The sequence below is a fragment of the Peromyscus californicus genome, unplaced genomic scaffold (assembly GCF_007827085.1).
Source record: "Peromyscus californicus insignis strain IS unplaced genomic scaffold, ASM782708v3 Scaffold_24__1_contigs__length_46423439, whole genome shotgun sequence".
In the NCBI taxonomy this organism is placed as follows: Eukaryota; Metazoa; Chordata; class Mammalia; order Rodentia; family Cricetidae; genus Peromyscus; species Peromyscus californicus.
Window position 1 is genome coordinate 13,953,172 of NW_026294535.1, and position 17,815 is coordinate 13,970,986.

At 45.1% G+C, this 17,815-nt stretch overlaps 1 pseudogene; it reads left to right on the forward strand.

The window, feature by feature from the left end:
- LOC128120111 (60S ribosomal protein L31-like) overlaps nucleotides 1-17,614 on the forward strand; it is a 30,619-nt pseudogene extending 13,005 nt beyond the window's left edge.
- The last annotated feature ends 201 nt before the right edge of the window (nucleotides 17,615-17,815 follow it).

Here is a 17,815-nt window from a genome sequence, read left to right on the forward strand (position 1 = left end):
CCAAGTGAGTTCCAGGAAAGGCGCAAAGCTACACAGAGAAACCCTGTCTCGAAAAACCAAAAAAAAAAAAAAAAAAGATTGGAGGGAAGGGCTGGGGTCCGGGCAGGGAAAGGCACTGGGCGGGAGTGCCTTTGAGTGGCGCTGGCATCTTACAAAGCTTTTTGCATTCTTTAGGCTGGGTAATTATAAAGAATTAAAATGTTCAAGGGGAGTGGGGGGGGGACTCATGAGGCCTCCCCACTCCCTGAACTGCAGGAAGTTAATGGTTGCTGCCCGGAGGGAGGGGTATTTTCAGGGGCTGCTGGGACGGTGCCTGTAAGCAGCCCTAATCAAGCTCATTGAGTCTCACACACTCAACAGAGGACATGGAAGTGTCCGAGGGGTTGGCTGGGAAGACAGAGACCAAAGGAATGGAAGGGAGACCGACGAAAGTAACGGGAGTGGACATGCTCCAAATATGTTACACACATGTATGAAACCCACTATTGCGTATAATTAATATATGCTAATAAATTATACTTTTAAAAGAAGAGAAATGTGTTGTTCCAGAGAGACCGGGAGGTCCAAGATCAAGGTGGCAGCAGATTTGGTTATCTGAGATGGGCTGGCTCTCTGCTTCCAAGATGGCACAGCATGGTTATGATCCGGTGTGACAGATGGGCAGAAAGAACTAACGCTGCGTTCATACCAGGTGGGAGGGATGCAGGCAAATCACAGGCAGCCCTGTTCCCCAGCCTTTGACAGGAGCACCAAATCCTGTTCACAAGATGAAGAACATGGTGACTTAATCATTTCCAGTAAGGCCTAATAGCAGTAGCCTCTGGATAGAAGGGACGCATACATTCCAACCACAGAACAGCGTTACCAAAACCTGGCTGACGCACCTGGGAGCCTTGCTAGGATTGCAGATGTCAGCCTCTGCTCTGGCCAGATAAAGCTGATGCAGAATTTCCAGACACAGGAGCCCAGAAATCTGTGCTGGCAAACACTCAGGAGGCAGAGGGCCACTAAAACTACCAAGGCCACTAAAACTGTACTGCTCGGGGCCACCTGAAATCAGCCGAGTCTCACATGTGCTGAGGTCCGAGAACCTTTGCTGGAATGTAAGTACCTATGCATTTAAATCGACCTAACACACTGGGCAACAGGCTTGCAGATTTTTATGCAGTGTTCTTTCCAGAGCAAAGGCTTGAAAAGATGCTATTTTTGTCTCTGATCTTACAGCATTTCCTGGAAGGTAGATATTTTTATCGTTATCCGGAGCCCTGAGGCTTAGAGAAAAGACTGTCTGCCTAAAGCAGTGTGTCTCAAGCTGTAGGTCATGACTCCTTGGTGTCTAATGACCTTGTCACAGAGGTCGCATATCAGGTATCCTGCATATAAGATATTTACATTATGATTCATAACACTAGCAGAATTATAGTTATCAAGTAGCAATGAAAATCATCTGATGGTTGGGGGTCACCACAACATGAGGAACTGTACTAAAAGGCTGCAGCACTAGGAAGGTTGAGAACCACCGGCCTAAAGGATCACAGACTACCACGCTGAAGACACCAGGGCCCAGGAGTGTCGCCCTCCTGCTCTGGTCTCATAAAGCCCATGTTTCTCCAAAAGTCAAACGCATCTCAATAGGGAATGGGACAGGATGCTGTGTAGTATAGAAAGTAATTTAAAAGTTCATTACATTTTACTCTTTTGGGAGGAGTGAGTAGGCACCCGTTGTGGCGCACACACGTGGAAGTCAGAGGACAGCTTATGGGAGTCAGCTCGATCTGTTGGTCCCAGGAACCGAACTCAGGTTGTAAGGTTTGGCTGCAGGCCGCTTTGTCACTGAATTAGCTTGCCATTCCAGGAAATGATTTTAGAAGGCAGAGTGTACAGTATTAAACGAGGCATTGATTAATTCCGAGAAACAACACAGAAATCACTACCACATAGTTCTACGTGGCTTTATAATACACATAAATCAATTCGAAGGGGGAGGGGCTCTCATGTAGCCCAGTTACTAGTGTACCAGGCTCCGCTCTAACTACTTGATGGACATAAAGTAACTATGTGATTATCTAGGTTTGGTAGATGAGAAAACCAAGAGAGTGAGGTCACAGAGATAGGAAGATGTGGCCCTGGTATTGGGAGCCACAAATCAGCTCTAATGAAGCACGGGCTTTCTGGGTGTTTGCTGTGGGATGTTCTGTATGGCAAATGTGTTGCTGATTAGTCAATAAATAAAACACTGATTGGCCATTGGCTAGGCAGGAAGTATAGGCGGGACAAGGAGGAGAATAAAGCTGGGAAGTGGAAGGCTGAGTCACAGAGACACTGCCAGCCACCACGATGACAAACAGCATGTGAAGATGCCGGTAAGCCACGAACCACGTGGCAAGGTATAGATTTATAGAAATGGATTAATTTAAGCTGTAAGAATAGTTAGCAAGAAGCCTGCCACGGCCATACAGTTTGTAACCAATATAAGTCTCTGTGTTTACTTGGTCGGGTCTGAGTGGCTGTGGGACTGGCAGGTGAGAGAGATTTGTCCTGACTGTGGGCCAGGCAGGAAAACTCTAGCTACACTCCAGGGTATCATTCATTTCAAAACTAGTTAGCATGATTACGCTTTCCTCCGCCATGCTTGAGATAAAATGAGATATATGGGGGGCTGGCAGGCAGAGAGAATAAATAGGAGAAATCTGGGAAGAGAGGATCAAGGAGCAAGAAGGAAGAGGACATCAGGGCCAGCCACACAGCAAGCCACAGAGTAAGAAGTAAAGAAAGTTACATAGAATAGAAAAGATAAAATCTCAGAGGCAAAAGGTAGATGGGATGTTTTAAGTTAAGGAAAACTGGCTAGAATCAAGCCAAGCTAAGGCCGAGCATTCATAAGTAAAGATAAGTCTCCATGTGATTTATTTGGGAGCTGGGTGGTGGGTCCCCAAGAGTAAAGAGCCAAAAGAGTAAAAAAAAACCAACTACACCCACTACTACCACCACCATTGAGAAGGCTCTAGGAATGTTGCAGAAACACAGGAAGACCGTAAGAACCAGAGGATGGAGAGGGATGCCGGGAAAGGCAAGCTTCAGGACTTTACGTGAATGTACCACTCATGAACTCACAGCTTTAGTTACCTGCATAAGACCAAGCCAAACTTCCGGTATAGACAGGGGGAGGGACGTGCAGGCTGTGCCAGGGAGTTGGGACAGTAGAAGGGAAAAGTAGGGGTGGATATGATCATATTTCATTGTATACCTGTATGAAAATTTTAAGAACAAGTAAAAATTTAGCTATGGTGTTTGTTCATCGTGATTTGTTAAAATAAAAAAAACAAAAAACATTTTTTAAATGCAGCATTAAATTAGCATTTATTTAGATTATAAAAGTTGTTGGCATCCTGGCGGTTTTTGCTGCCAGAGGCGGGTGGCTCACCTAACTTGGAGCCTGATTCATGCAAATGTGACTTCTACCATTTCCAAGGGCAGATAGCTACAGCAGGTGTGGCCAGGGCCTCTTCTTGGGGTGTGTCCTTTGGATCTGGTACACTAGCTCGGGAAACCTCAGGTGTGAACTTTGAGGAACCAGGTTTCCCTGGTTTACGTTTTGTTTCCAGTGTGCATCATCTCTGGGAATCGTGCTCTGGGTAGAGGGAAGAGGTCATCCTCCTGCCAAATTCTGTTGCATGGGAGATGCCAGGGGTTGGAAGGGGTAGAAGAACAACATTTGGTTTCAACGGTGCTTTTTTTATTCTCCTCAAAATAAAATTCTTTCTAGAAAATCTGCCATCTTTAATTTTTTTAAGGAGGTTGTCTTTTTTTTTTTTTTTATCAGCATTGGCCTCTGGGGGGAAAACATTATGGAAACAATGAATATCTTATTAAAGGTTTTCTCCTCTTCTTTTTTGAAGTGGGGTGGGTCTCATGTTGCCCAGGCTGGCCTCAAAGTTCCTATGTACCCAAGGATGACCCTGAGCTCTTGCTCATCCTGCATCTAACTCCCAAGTACTTGGAGAGTATTTCCTTCTTAGTTTAAAAGATTTTGGGACCAGGTGGTACATACCTGTAAAAGCAATACTTGGGAGATGGAGGACAAGGGATGAGAATTCAGACCATTTTTGGCTACCTGGTGAGTTCAAGGTCAGCCTGGGCTATATGGGACTTTGTATAAAAAAAAAAAAGTAGAGGAAGGAGACATAAGAAGAAAGGAAGAAAAGAAGGAGGAAGGAAGGAGGGAGGGAGGGAGGGAGGGAGGGAGAGGAGGGATGGGGGAAGATTTGGGGAACAGGTTTTCTAGCCTGACCACAAGCCAGGTATAATCTGAATCAAACCAAAGGATGGCGTCCCCTTGGTCTAGTTCCAGGTTTTGATTAAGCAACACTCAAATGTACCACCCATTGCTCAATAAGCATCACAAAACTGAACCAAATTAAACATGTGCTTGCTTTCAACTCTAAAGGACAGGCCATGGGACACCTTCCTGGATGCCTGTCTTAAGTGGTGTGTATGGTGAAATCAGGTGCGGGTGTGCTGTGGCAATCCCAAGACAGCAGAGATGTCTCCTCCCCGATTCTAGTGCTGGAATGCAGAAAACTAGACACAAACACAAAAGGGAACAAAAATAAAGTCACACCCAAAGGGCTCACAAAGAACGAGCTGTTTCCTCAGCAAGTAACTTGATCTCTCTTCTTCTCAAATACTGAATGGGTTCACTTGTGCCTGTATCCTAGAGTTGGGAAAATAAAGAGAAGTCCATCCACAGACTTCTTAGTGGCCCCAAATAACCGCCGCCTCTTCCGTTAGAAATTTAAAGGTGTGTGTGTGTGTGTGTGTGTGTGTGTGTGTGTGTGTGTGTGTGTGTGTGTGTGTGATATGTACTGTACGTATTCGTGTGGGTGTGTGTACACATAAGGGAAGGCCGGAGGTTGGCATTGTGTATATTCCTCAATGGCTTCCTGCCTTAATTTTTGAGACCAGTTCTTTCTCTGCTCCTGGGCCTGATCAATTCTCGTAGGGTAGCTGATCAGATCTGCCTGGCTCCTCCCTGGTAGTGCTGGGGTTCCAGACACAAGCAGCTCTTACATGGTGGATGGGGAGCCCAGCTCATGTCTTCGAATTTGCTCAACAGGCATTTTCCTTACTGAGCCATCTCTCCAGCTCTAGAAACCTAGTTTTACAGTTGTCCAACATGGCTGCGCAGGAGGAGGAGAGAATTTCCCAGCTTTCCTTGCAGTCAGATGCAGTCAGGTGCTCCCATTTTGGCCAATGGAATGTGAGCAACGTTGAAAGGTCATGAATGGGAAAGTGGGATGGTTAATCTTCATCAAACCCATCGGTACAGTGGGTGTTTCCAGAAAGGCAACAGGGATGAGCAGGAAGAAGCCCACCCCCGAAGGTGGATGCCATCCACGCCTGGACTAGGGCTCTAGATGGAATAAAGAAGAGAAATCCAGAAGACCCCGGCAGTCATCCCCCTCAGCCCCTGACTGAAGCCGCACTGTGACCCAGCTGCCTCCTGCTCCTGCTGCTGTACCGTGCTCCTGCTGCTGTACCGTCCCCACCATGACGGTCTGTCTCTCAAGCTATGACCCTAAACATACCCTTAGTGGTGATATTGTGTCCCCTAATAAATTGTACACCCTAATAAACTTATCTGGGGTCAGAAAACAGAACAGCCACTAGATAAAGAGGCCAGAAAATGGCGCGTGCATGCACACACACACATACATGCACACACACACACACACACACACACACACACACACACACACACACACATACACCCCTACCTTTAATCCTAGCATTCCAGAGGCAGAGATCCATGAGGATCTCTGTGAGTTCAAGGCCACATATGGAAACAGCCAGGCATGGTGACACACACCTTTAATCCCAGGAAATAATGGCAGGAAGCAGAAAGGTATTTAAGGCCTGAGGACCAGGAACTAGAGGCTTTTTAAGCTTTTAGGTTTTTTGCAGCAGTTCAGCTGAGATCCATTCTGATGAGGACTCAGAAGCTTCCAGTTTGAGGAAACACAATCAGCTAAGGAATTGGTGAGGTGAGGTTGGATGTGGCTTGTTCTGTCTCTCTGATCTTTCAGAATTTACTCCAATGCCTGCCTCTGGATTTGTTTTTATTAATAAGACCTTTTAAGATTCATGCTATAAGCCTTCCTCCCTTAGCCGCTCTTGCTGGGTATCTGAACAGAGCTCGGAGAAAAGAAACAGCACAAGGCACAAGAGCCATCTTGGGCCGAGAGTACAGACAAGGTCCCGCAAACGATGAGACAAGGCAGGAGGAGTGCGGATCTTGACCCAGATGAATCCAGGTGAACTTTGTAGTTATAACTGTAGTTACTTTTTAAATGGGTCTATCTTTTTCAGAGTTGGGATTGAACTTAGGGTTTCATACATGCCAGATAAGAACACGCAGCTACATCCCCGGCCCTTTCTGCACTTTTTATTTCGAGACATGGTCTCAGAGAGCTGCCCAGGCTAGACTTGAACTCACTCTGTAGTCCAGGCAAGCCCTGAACTTGTGACACTTCTGACTCAGCCTCCCGAGTAACCAGGAGCACAGGCTTGTGCTAGTAGCCCCAGCTAAAACCACTTTTAACTATAGTCTCTGTAATTAATTTTGATATGTGATCATTTGAAAACTTTCAAGTATATAAATATTAGATTAGATAAATCCTTTTTTGTTGTTGTTGTTCTAGAGGATAAAAACACAGATCACTGGGATATTGAATTTTTAAAGAGGCACGCTATCCTTCATGTGTACGTGCAGTCTATGCATGCAAGGACAGTATCAGCTTCTCACATTCCCATCCATCACGGGGCAACCAGGACGGAAATTCGATTTTTGTTTTTAGAATCTCTCAATTCAAAAAAACACAAAGTAAGGAAAATGCTTGGAAATTGAGCCTTGCACAGGTACTGTCTCTGAGGCTGTTTGAGCCGACCTCTGGTGCGGGCATTCTGTGAACCATCCTCCCTCCTTGCCACAGGCTGACTCTTATAGCCAACAGGACCTCACTGGGAAACAGGCAGCAACCAGAGTGTTTCCCCTCTGAGAAATGTCAAGCTGGAAAGTAGGTGTATTCTGTCCACATGGACACATGTTTGTTTGTTATGGTTTTTGAGACAGGGTTTCTCTGTGTAGCCAGCCCTGGCTGTCCTGGAACTGCTCTGTAGACCAGACTGGCCTCAAACTCACAGAGATCTGCCTGCCTCTGCCTCCTGAGTGCTGGGATTAAAGGTGTGTGCCACCACTGCCTGGCTGCTCTCTGTGCTTTTATTCAGCAACTGAACTATCACGTGCTCTTCTTATTCGATTTACATGGGAACAGTAGATTCTGTCAGAGATTTCCCTGGGTGTAGCTTCTCTGGTGATGCCTGTCAATCATCTCAGCAAGCACGGGCCCTTAAACTTGGTCTTTGTGTGAAATCAATCAGCAAGGCTCTCTTGGTCTCACCGGAGGAGCTTACCCAGACTCTGACAGGCTTTCCTGCATGTTCTAAGACTGTCATTCACACAACTGCTGGGAGCCCTTGAAATTGTCAAGTAATTGCCACAAGCCATGCTGTGTTGGGAAGATACCTTGAGTCTCTCTGTGAAAATGGAGCACGGTGAGAAGAGCAGGGTGACTTACAGATCCAGTGGCTTCTCTTTTTTTTTTTTTTTTGGTTTTTCGAGACAGGGTTTCTCTGTGTAGCTTTGCACCTTTCCTGGGACTCATTTGGTAGCCCAGGCTGGCCTCGAACTCACAGAGATCCGCCTGGCTCTGCCTCCCGAGTGCTGGGATTAAAGGCGTGCGCCACCACCGCCCGGCACCAGTGGCTTCTCTTAAAGAAAGCCAATAAGAGGCTAGGAAGGATAAGTAACTTCTCGATTATGCAACTTGAGTCTCATTTAGCAACTAAATTCCTTTCAGGAAACTGGACCGGATCCCATGTAATAACAACATCCCGTTACCAATGCCAAGGTGGAATGTGGCAAGGTGAGAAGGAAATGTGCTCGAGACCCAGAGCTGTGACGTCAGGCTGGTGACTGGCAGACAGCATTCTGGACTCTGCTTGGGCCAAGCTGTTTGACCAGAGCAACCTAACCTTTCCGAGCCTTGGCTTTCCTACACGAAAATAGGAACCATATCAATGAGTACACTGTAAGATTAAACAAGGACCCGTGAGAAAATGCCAGCGTCGACTGGCGTTGTGACCGCAGCATAGTGCCTTAAACTGAAGGCTGTTGAGATTCAAATGTCTGAATTTCGAGCTATTTTTTTTTTGCAAGCAATGATCTCCTAAAAATAGGACTGTTTACTCGCATAGCTTTGAAGAACAGCTTTGACTTGGTCTTTGACCAAGTAGATTCAGTGGTGTAGAACGAAACGGCCTGGTGACTGCCTCTGGGTTTAGACCACAACCTGGACCTCACTCCAGAAAAGTTTGAACACCCTTGGAAAACAAGCCCCTCAGATGTGACCAGCCAGGCCCTCAGAGACTCACCAGGAGAACCAGTCTTGGGCCCTTCCTGTTTCAACCTGACTGACACCCTAGCTGTGGGTTGTATGGACTTCCTGATTTCATGGGCCCCTCTCCTTACCACTACCACTGTCCATACCTTGTCTGGGAAGCATGTTCCTAGATCCCAGGTTACAATATTTGGTGGGCCCTACACTGTCCTAGGGACTGAGCATTGATGGGGCTTTTGCCACAGCTAGCCTGTCAACAGAGAGCAGCCTGGGTAGTCCTAGGCAGCAAGAACCATTTAAACTCCAACCAGGCTTCAGCTAAGGAATTTATCATCAAACATGTTTATCCCCTGAGATAATATCCACCAGGGTCTCTCACATATCACATACCCTGGGACTCCAGTTAGGAATGGGTTCATGAGCATGCCCAGTAGACAATCAGGAGTGCCTGACGTACACAGGACATGGAACTACTTCCGGGATTTGATTTTTCCTTTTCATGATGCAGGTTTTCTTCATGACAACAATTTGTCATTTATTTTTTGTCATGAAGCAATTTTGTCATGAAGATAACATAAGAGTTACTAAATAATTTATTTAGCAACACATTATTTTACACACCAACAAATGGTGTGTGAGTGCATGCACACATGCTGACATGCATGCGTGTGCTAATAGTACTGAAGACTATTTTCTTTTTCTCATTCTTCCTTGTCACATCTTCAGATTTATAAGATGTCCAGCATGTGTCTGAGTCCACAGTCAGACCCTGTTGGTGACTGGTCAGCCATATGCTAATTAGGTCATCAGCAAGTGAGGGTTTCTAATTTTTAAAGATTTAACTTTTTATTATATATTTTAAATTTTTGTTGTCAACTCTAAAAATTCCCATGAAAATTAGTAGAAGAAGGAATAGGAGTTAATTAATTCTATTAATCAATAGAAGAAGGAATAGAAGTTAGGGGTAAAAAAGATAATGTATAAAGATAGTTTATAATGTGCCAAGAATGAGTACCCATGTTTCATTTTTAACCCGGCATATACAAAACAGTGAAGTGAAGCATAGATTCAAAAGTTTGAGAGGAACTTGCAGTAAAACTGTTCACATTGTTTCTTTGAATCCAAGGCTCTTCAGATAAACTCTAAGAACTATTTAAGAGTTCAGCAAGGTACCTAGATAAGAATGAATATCCCCAAATTAACAGTGATCTTATTTACAAGCAGAAACTAAGAAAGGGTATAACTTTTAAAAAGTGTCTGTCTTAGGGTTTCTATGCTATGAAGCGACATCATGACCACAGCAGCTCTTATAAAGAAAAATATTTAATTGCGTTGGCTTGCTTACAGTTCAGAGGTTCAGTCCATTACCATCATGGTGGGACACGGCAGTGTGCAGGCAGACATGGTGCTGGAGAAGGAGGTGAGAGTTCTACGTCTTTGATCTGCAGACAACAGGAAGTGAACTGAAACACTGGGCAGTATCTAGAGCATGGGAGACCTCAAAGCCCGCCCACACCATGACACACTTCCTCCAACAAGGCCTCACCTCCTAATAGTGCCACTCCCTGTGAGCTTATGGGGGCCAATTACATTCAAACCACCACAGTGTTCATTAATTATAGCAATAAAAGCTTTGGGGAATTGGCAGACAGATAAAAAAGGACAGATGAGATGGAGTCCAACTCAAATGGCATGGGACACAGCTAAGTAAATGAAAAGACACATCAAGTTCACAATATGGGATGAGAAGACAATGACGGGAATACTTCCCAGGAAATCTATAACTGTATTGTAATTACAACTAGCATCTACATATGTTACGAATATCTCCTGTGATATTTGACAAGTTATTTCTTAAGTTAATACCAAAGAGCCAAGTTGACAGCCTGACAAAGAGAGGCACTTGACCACACTAGACAGACAAGAAGGCTCATCATAAAGCTACGGCATTGGCCAACACAGCACAGGACAGAATGAAGGGCACACAACAAGCCCATGTGGGAAAATGTGACTTGAAGCCAGCGGAGAAAGCACAAGACTGTTGAATGACTTCTCCTAGGTCAGCCACTTTTCTCCATTTGGAAAGAAAAGAGGAAAATAAACCCATGCTCTACCCCATTCACAAAATGATTCGCCAGATCAATTGTATGGCCTCGGGGTAAGGAAAGAATGAAACTGCTAAATCTGACAAAGGGGGGAATTTAAATGTAAATCAGCATTGTAAAACATGAAGACAGGGCTGGGTGAAGTGTAGGGGCAGAGCACAGAGAATGTGTGGGACAGAAGTGCAACTCACTGTGTTCGTACCTAACCCTGACAGAGCCATCGAGCTGGGACAGGGGAGCTAATAATTACAAGCAAATTTTTCAATGAGAAAAATATTTTTCAGACGTCTGTATTAATCCATGAAAGTGTTATTATCCTGAATACATGAAGTCCCCCAAATTAATAAGATAAAAAAAATCAAGAGAATGAATACAAGCTAGGAGCAATGAATTCTCAGAAAATAAAATCTAAAGGACAAAAGACATATAGTAATCAGAAAATGCAAATTTTAACAATGATATGATTTTTTTTTAAAAGTTCATTTCATTTCTTTGACAGAGACTCACTACGTAGCCCAGGCTGGCCTGGAACTCACTGTGTAGACTAGACAGGCCTCTGGTTCATAGCAATCCTCCTGTCTCAGCCTCCAGGGTACTGGGATTGCAGGCATGAGCCCCTAATTTGAAACCTATCAGATAGGCAATGGTTAAAAATGTCTGGTTCTAACTGTTGAGAACAAAGGGAATGGAGATTCTCGTGCACAGTTAGGGTTCGTGAGTCTGTCTGTGGAGTACAGTTGGAGACAATCTGGAAAGTAGACAGAGGCTACTGAGCCACCTGAGTGCTAGGTGTACCCCCCCCCGAAAAAAAAACCCACCCCACCCACAAACATCCAGATAGAAGAGTAGTTCTGATAGAACTGCATACACAAGTAAAGAGATACTTCTAATGTCTAATAAGAGCATAAACAGGTGAAGAAACTTTGAGGTAGTCGTAGACCGGACTATCTCGAACAGTCAGAATGAACGAATGTTACCTGAAAGCAATAATATAAATACATCCCGAAATACAATGTTTGATCCTGTAGGTGAATTACAGAGTGGCGAGACAATGCTCGGCCCTTTTATTTCACAGAAAGTGTCACCACGCCCCTGGCTGCGCTCATTCCGGGAAAAGTGAAACTGTCTTCTAGCACATCTCATTCTGGACCCTTCCTACTCCATCCTTCACGTAACAACTTCCTCACACCCCACTGCTACCTTTCACTGGCTTCCCTCTGCATTCTTGAAAAGATCTAAACATCTAGTATTGTCTGATTGGTTCATTCTAATACTCCCTGCCCTACATGACATCCCTCTGACTTCCCCTCCCCCCCACGCCCCCCCACCCACCCCCCACCCCCCGCCATCTTGTCTACAACACTCCATCCGCTTTGCCTCCTCCTTGAATACACCAGACTCATCTCTGTTAGGGCATCAGCATGGACTGTTCCTTCTTATCACTAAGATTTATGTATCCCGTTGTATTAGTTACTTTTGAAACCCCTGGTGACACCTCCACCAACAGGGCCACACCTCTTAATCCTTCTCAAACAGTTCCACCAACTGGGGACCAAGTATGCAGACACATGAGCCTTTGAGGGCCATTTTCATTCAAAACACCACATTCTACTATCTGGTCCTTATAGATTTGTGACTATATCACAATGCAAAAAAAAAAAAAAAAAAATGTATTTAATCCGACTTCAAAAGTCCCCTTCAAAATAGTCCTGTAGTCTCAGAGTCTCTTTTAAGACTCAAAGCAATCTCGTAATTATAACATCCTGTAAAATCAAAAATCAAATTACATAGTTCCCTCATACAATGCACATAATATACGTTATCATTCCAAAAGAGAGGAATGGGGGCATAGTGAGGAACTACTAGTCCGAAGCAAGACGGAAACCCAGCAGGGCAAACTCCAAATCCTGTAACTCTGTGTTGAAGAGCTTAGTTCTGCCTTTTTTACCTTTGCTGCAAGACCTATTGCCTCCGGTTTAGTGCTCCATCCTGTGTGCAGCTCCCCTTGGCAGGTATCCGGTGGCTCTGGCATCGCCAACATTCTGAGGCCTCCCATGCAATGCAGGCTTCACTCCATTGCTTCACGTAATAGCCTCTCAGGGCATCCATGCAGAGACTCCCGTGCCGCGTGCCTGGCTTCAGCAGCTGTTTGAAGCCATGAAGGGAGATTCCACCAGCCCCTTACTCATGTATCCTTCGTGACTGTAAAGCCAGCACCGCCTGGACAACCCCGTCAAGCTTGGCTGCCGGTTTGAAAAGAACCCTGGTCCCCTTGAGTCACACTGGCAGCAGCTTTGGTCACTCCTCTCTAGGAGCGGGAAACTCCTCCGGCCTTTCCTTCTCACAGGCTGGAAGCTTGTCCCGAAGTCACCCTTCCCTTCATTCTACTGCAGCGCCTCTCCTTGTCTCCCCCTCTCTTTCAGCACAAGACTAGGCTGCAACACTAACTTTCCTGGCGCTCTTTTTCTCTTCCAACTGTGCATTTTGTGTTTCTTTCTGTCACGCTTGCTCTCTTTCCTTGTGGACCTGCGTCAGAGTCGTTACAGTTAACCATGAGACATGGTCAGTGTTAGGCTGCCTTGAAGTCTCCTCTGCGAAAGAATAGTTAGTCTGTTGCTTTTTAATTTAGCCTCAGGCAAATTCTCAGGACAAGGGCAGAAGGCAGCCACATTCTTTGCCAAAATATCACAGGAGAGGTCTCTAGCCCTGGTGCTAATATTGCTCCCCTCTGAAAGCTCTTAAGCCAAGCCTCCACAGTCTGCATAGTTTGGGCACTACCATCCTCCAAGCTTCTACTAGGACTGCCCATTAAGCTCCACTACAGTGTTCAACCACTTTTCTAGTCCAAGGTCCCAAAGTCTTCTACATTCTTGTAAAAAGACATGATCAGGTCAGGCGCATCAGACAAATGCCCCCTCCTGGTACTGACTTTTACATGAGTTACTTTTTTATTGCTATAATAAAACACCATGACCATGGCAACTTAGGGAAGGGTTTATTTTTTGGCTTATGGTTCCAGAGGGATAAGAGTCCACCGCCATCACAGCAGGGAAGGGTGGCAGCAAGCTAGCATGGTGGCTGGAGCCGGGAAGCTGCGAGCTGGGAGCTCATCTCGAACCGCACACAGAAAGCAGAGAGGATGAACTTGGAATGGCATGAGGCTTTTGAAACCTAGAAGCCCACTCCCAGTGAGATGCTTCCTTCAGCAAGGCCACACCTCCCAGTCCTACCCAAACAGCGCTACAAACTGGGGACCAAGTGTTCAAATGCCAGAAACAATGAGAGCACATCACATTCAACCACCATACCTGTCAACCCTTGGATGTCCCCATTCTTGGATGTCCCCATCCTTGGATGCCCCCATCTCCTCTGCCTACCTGAATGATACAGTGCCACATTTTAATGCTTTCCCACACTTCAGAATCCTACAATTAGTGGCTTGGTGGGACATGCCTTTAATCCCAATAGTCAAGAAGCAGAGGCATGCAGATCTCTGTGAGTTCAAGACCAGCATGGTCTACCCAGAAGGCTCCAGACCAACCAGGACCACAACAATGAGACCCTGTCTCAAAAAAAAAAAAAAAAAAGACAAATGACAAACAAACAAAATCCTACAATTATCTTAATTATTCATATATATATATGAATATATATTTATTCATATATATTATTTATTCATGTATATATATGAATATATATATATATTTAGGACAAAAGTTTGGCCCATGAAAAGCAGATCCTATCATTGTAAATGCACAAATAAATAGGTGTTGGCTTACTTAGATACATTTTGAAGTTACAACACTATACTTGATATATATATATACATACACATATATATGTCGAGTGTTCAGACACAGCAACATAGGCAAAGATGAAAACCTGGACAGGAAGGATGTGTAATAACTTTGGGGGAGAGTTTGTCTCTAGGAAGAGTCAACCAAGAGCAGGCATGGCGGCACACACCTTTAATCCCAGCACTTGGAAACAAAGGCAGGAGGATTTCTGTGAATCAGAGGCCAGCTTGGTTTATGAAGTGAGTCATAAGCCAGATAGGGCTACATAAAAGAAAAAAGAGGACCAGAGAATAAGACAAAGAGGCCTTCAAATGCATTTGTAGGAGACATAATAATTTGGAGGGGGGGATGTTTTATAAGCATTGTTACAATCTTCTTCTTATTCTCCAGAAAAGAAATTTGAAGCTAGACGTGGTGGTGTACACCTGTAGTCCCAGCTCTCAGAAGGCTGAGACAGGAGGAGGAACATGAGATTCTGCCTTGAAAATAAATGAATTAATTAATTAATAAGAAAGAGACTTCAGGGGCTGGAGAGACGGCTCAGTGGCCGAGAACATCTGTTGCTCTTGGAGAGACCCTAGGTCAGTTCCCAACCTCTACAACTCCCTGTAACTCCAGTCCCACGGGATTTGGAGACCTCTTCTGGCCTCTGCAGGCTCCTGCAAGTATGTGGTACACAGAAATTCATACAGGCACACAACACACACAAAAATAAAAATAAATCGCTATTTTTAAATAGAGAGGCTTGAAATGAGAAATTTAAGAAACAGGAAATAAATCACTGGTCGCTGACATTCAGGGATGGGATGTTTGTGGTGACAGCTGCCTGTGCTGACTTCATCTGTCATCGTTGTGATCTCTGGTGGGTAAAACGTTGCAGAAGATTACACGCATTTTTATACCAGTGTCAAGATTCCAGTTTCCTTGAGCCCATAACATTAGCTGTGGCCATGAGGGAACTGGGCAAAGAGAACACAGGCCAGGCCCTCTCTGTCCTATCTTTATACCTTCCTGGGAGGTCTACAACTACTTATAAGTTGAAAAAGAAATACAAAGAGATAAATCCATAGTCTACTAAAAGAACATCTCTAGTCCATAGAAGAGATAAACTAGGGAAAAAACTGTAATTTGCAGTGGATTTTTTTTTCTTTAGGAATGCTATCCTCCAGTTGCAACATGGCAGATGCCCTTTTGAACTCTCAACGGCTGTAATTACCCACAGGAGACCTGCACAGGACTGAGCCCACTAACTCTCTGTCATGGAGTGGGGAGGAGAATGTTCCTCCCTTGGGTTTATAGCTAATGGTTGTGAGTGGGACATGAGAGGCGTTCTCCTCAGTGAGGCTGCCGCCTGTAAGCTGCCTATGCCTCTCTCAGCAAACTTCAGTAAACCCACTGGCTCACCAAGCAAGACTTGGGTAGACTCACTTCTGTTGTTGACACCCTGTCTCTGGGGAAGATATACTTGTTGGTCTCGCTAGGAAAAGTTCATAAAATTGTAGCTGGAGAGTTTCCCTCCAGGTCTCACCAAGAGTTTCTCTCCAGGTCCCGCCAAGCCCACACAGTCCCGCAGCCCACTTATAAAATAATCACTCAGAAGCTTATATTACTTATAAACTGTATAGCCATGGCTCAGGCTTTTTGCTATCTAGATCTTACATCTGAAATTAGCCCATTTCTATTAATCTATAAGTTGCCACGTGGCTTGTGGCTTACCGGTACTTTACATCTTACTTCTCATGGCGGCGGTGGCTGGCAGTGTCTCCTGACTCAGTCTTCACTTCCCAGCATTCTCTTCTCTCTTTGTCCTGCCTATCCTTCCTGCCTGGCTACTGGCCAATCAGCACTTTATTTATTAACCAATCAGAGCAACACATTCACAGCATACAGAAAGACATCCCTAGCATAAAATAGTGATGTAGGGTAGAGGAGAGACACCTACGAAGCCTATGGTTTCTTTGAACAAGTCTGGTCAATGAATGTGTGGGTCAGTGTCCTTCAATAGCCTTCTCTAAGGACTCCCTAACAGAGACACTCTAGTTAACTACTCCGGACGCACGGCCTTGCTTAAGGGTCTAGATTAAATCGGATATTAAAATCAGATAACCTGGTTCTAAATCCCAGCTCTACATCGCCGTACTTTGGGCCCCAGTTTCCTTATCCACAAAATGGTCGTGATGCAATTATGTGCCAGAAATGGTGATGTGGGGATTAAATCCAATGGTATATGGAAAGCACTCACCATGAAATTTGGCAGATAGGACGAAGTCCTCCAATCCCCCCCCCACACACACAAAAAAAATCAAGATGGAGAGATGTCTCAAGATGGTTAAGAGCATTCACTGGCTGCTATCCCAGAGGACCTGCGTTCAATTCCCAGCACCCACACAGCAATTCACAAGCATCTGTAACCCCAGTTCCTGGGGATCCAGTGTTCTATCTGTCGTCCCTAGGCACCAGACACAAGGCACAGATGTGGTACACAGACATACATGCAGACAAAACACCCACTCACATAAAATCTGTTGAAGAAGCAGCCTCAAAGCAGGGAAATAAATTCAAACATGTCTATCATTTGTCCCAAGTCCCCTACTATGCTTGTTCCTGGCTGCTACGTAACCAAGGTCTTTTTTTTTTTTTTTTTTTTTTTGGTTTTTCGAGACAGGGTTTCCCTGTGTAGCTTTGCGCCTTTCCTGGAACTCACTTGGTAGCCCAGGCTGGCCTCGAACTCACAGAGATCCGCCTGCCTCTGCCTCCCGAGTGCTGGGATTAAAGGCGTGCGCCACCACCGCCCGGCTATAACCAAGGTCTTTTTAAACCCAACTAAATGCTGGGTTTAAGAAGTACTAAATCGTCCAGCTTGGGCCCGGCAGAACGGCTCCCGCAAAGAAGGGTGACGAGAAGAAGAAGGGCCGTTCTGCCGTCAGCGAGGTGGTGACCCGAGAACACACCATCAACATCCACAAGCGCATCCATGGCGTGGGCTTCAAGAAGCGTGCCCCTAGGGCACTCAAAGAAATCCGGAAATTTGCCATTGAAGGAGATGGGGACTCCAGATGTGCGCATTGATACTAGGCTCCATAAAGCCGTCTGGGCCAAAGGAATAAGGAATGTTCCATACCGTATCCGTGTACGTTTGTCCAGAAAACGTAATGAGGATGAGGACTCACCAAACAAGTGCTACACACGGGTAATTTACGTACCTGTTACCACATTCAAAAATCTACGGACAGTCAATGTGGATGAGAACTAAGCTGCAGAGTGTCAAATAAATTTGGAAAACCACCTTCAAAACAAAAAAAAAAAGAAGTACTAAATCATAAAAAAAGAGGGAAGAGTAAGCATGGGGTGAGGGTGGGGTCCGGGGGACAAACCCAGGAAAATCTCTACAATTGCCCATGTCTTCTGCTGTTGGACAGTTGTGGAAGAACCACACCCCTACACAACAAAAACA